Below are 3,076 nucleotides of genomic sequence, written 5' to 3' on the forward strand. Positions count from 1 at the left end.
TTGTATTCGTACATTTCTATGATCACCAAAGCAATAAATTGGGTCCCCGCGCAGAAAAGTGTGTTTTTATTAACTATGCCCCTCATCACAAAGGCTACCTCCATGGATGTAGTGTTCCGAGAACACGATATTTATTTTTCAGAAGCACAAGAGAATCTAGAGCCAAACACCTAGACTTTTCTGGACTTTTTCACAATGGAAGAGATTCAGCATCAAAGCGATCGGTCCCCCTCCACAACGATTGATTGCCCCCTTTTATTCCTTCACAGGCGAAGCCACTATGTCAAAACGATTGGTCGCTCTACCCAAACGATCAATCGCTTTGTCCTCCTTTACCGAACATTGAGCCTTTATTACCAGTGAAAAACGACCAGTCGACTCCATGCTGCCAAAATTTGAGAGGAGGAAGTTGAAATGTTTTAAGATATTTTGCCCGCTCTGAACCTGCCTTCAGCTCTAGTACCACACCAATCACCTTATGAGGAAGTCATTCAGGTAACATCTCACCCTGAAACTGATAACACTAATGAAATATACCATAATGATTTGATTTCAAAAGCATAAAGGATACAGATACCCCTACATATCAGCTTCCAGAAAGGAAAAACTGTGCTAAACCTCAAGTACAGTACGAAGCAGATCTTAAAGTCAAAAGGAAATACCCCATCAATAATTATATATCTCTAAGCAGATTAGTAGAGTTACATGTACACTTGTGAAGCAATTGGCCAATATATCTGTCCCAAATAGTGTGAATGAAGCACTAGAAGACTCAAAATGGAAAGAAGCCATGAATGAAGAAATGCGAGCCCTATAGAAGAATGCCATATGGGAGCTCGTACCTTTACCTCTCGGAAAGAAGATGGTGGAATGCAGGTGGATCTATACTGTAAAACTAAAAGTAGATGGATCAATTGAAAGATATAAAGTTAGATTGGTGGTGAAGGGGTACACACAGAGATATGGAGTGGACAACCAAGAGACATTTGCCCCAGTAGCCAAGATGAACATTATCAGAGTCCTACTGTCTCTAGCAGTAAATCTATATTGGCTACTACATCAGTTCGATGTTAAAAATACCTTCTTACATGGAGACTTGGAAGAAGAGGTATACATGGATTTACCACCAAGATGAAATATAGCTCTTGACAAGAAAAATCAAGTTTGCAAGCTCAGAAAATCATTGTATGGGTTAAAACAATCTCTTTGGCATCGTTTGGCAGATTTACTAAGTCCATGAAATTTTTTGGATACACTCAAAGTAATTCAAACCATACCATGTTCTTAAAGCGTGATGGAGGAAAAATCACTATATTAATTGTTTATGTGGATGATATGGTCGTAACTGGGATCGACACAAGAGAGCAACAGAAGCTACAGAAGTATTTATCTCAGGAATTTGAGATGAATGATGTAGGTGCTCTGAAATGCTTCCTCGGAATTGAAGTAGCAATGTGAAAAACTGGTATATTTCTATCTCAAAGGAAGTATGTGATGGATCTACTCACTGAAACAGGAATGTTTGGATGTAAGCCTATTGACACACCCATTGAGATGAATCACAAGTTGTGTGAAGATATGGACCGGGTTCCTACCAATAAAGAACAATACTAGCACCTTGTTGGAAGGTTGATATATTTGGCACACACAAGACCAAATATTACATATGTTATAAGTGTGGTTAGTCAATTTATGCATTCTCCCAGTGTTTCTCATAGGAATGCAGTTGATCGGATCTTAAGGTACTTAAAGTCAGCCCTTGGAAAGGGAATAATGTTCTCCAAGAATAGAAATCTTGAAGTTATTGGATACACAGATGTTGATTGGGCTAGTTCCGTTATAGATTGAAGCTCTACATCGGGTTACTTTACATTTGTTGGAGGTAACCTTGTCACTTGGCGGAGTAAAAAATAAAATGTGGTTTCCAGGTTTAATGTAGAAGCAGAGTATCGATGAATGGCTTAAGGAGTTTGTGAACTATTGTGGATCAGAGGACTCTTGACAGAATTGGGTTTCAAACCAGAAAAGCCAATGGAGTTACATTGTGATAACAAGTTAGCTATCGATATTGCTCGTAATCCAATTCAACATGATCGAACCAAACATGTTGAGATGGATAGACACTCCATCAAAGAAAAAATTGAGAACAAGATCATTTGTCTACCCTTTGTAAAATCAGAAGATCAATTAGCTGATGTCTTAACAAAAGCTATTTGTGGAAGAGTGTTTTATGACTCACTTACCAAGTTAGGCATTGGTGACGTGTATGCACCAATTTGAGGAGGAGTGTTGACATGAGCTATCCTTCTCCTTGATTAATTAGGGGATTTACTCCTTATTTTATATAGTTGACATATTCTTGTATAATTGGGAGATATTCTCCTAATTGATTACTGTATCTATTTTCTTGTAAAGCACTCATGTAAACTCCTATATATACCTCCTTATGAAGAAGAATACAATTAACCTAAAGTATTCAAACCATATTCATATTTTAGCAATGAGGACAGTTGATGACTTATACTAGTTCTTTTCTATGCCTTAAATGATAAAGGTCTTCAATATTTATCAAGTGCAAATAAGAAACAAAGGGCCAAATTGAATTAAAAATAGTCACAATAAAAATAACAGGACTAAACTAGTTGCAAACATACAATGCAATTCAAATCACCACTACAAAATAATAGCAATAAGTCTTGTTATGAGAAAGATAAACAACATAAACGTAAAGCAAAGTAAATGGAAAGAAAGCAAAACTCGAACTGATTGGCTGTAGCTGGAAATTAAGATTGTTTATTGGAAATTATACTAATGCAAAGATGTGGCAAAGCAATCTTCGAAAACAATGGTGAGATCTTGCAAGAGTTGTCAATTGGAAATCCTCCAAATCTGTATTAGAATTGGTTTGGAATAAGTTATGATGATTGTTGTGTGGACAATTATGGAAACAAATATTTACAGATCCTAGGTCAAATAATTAATCTAATCAATTTGGGAATTATTTGACTAAATTGGGGATCCTTGCAACAATTGGGGATTTGATTTTATTCAAATCCCTAATTAACTCAATCTCTCC

The sequence above is a fragment of the Prunus avium genome, chromosome 7, assembly GCF_965620075.1.
Source record: "Prunus avium chromosome 7, drPruAviu1.hap1.1, whole genome shotgun sequence".
Taxonomy (NCBI): Eukaryota; Viridiplantae; Streptophyta; class Magnoliopsida; order Rosales; family Rosaceae; genus Prunus; species Prunus avium.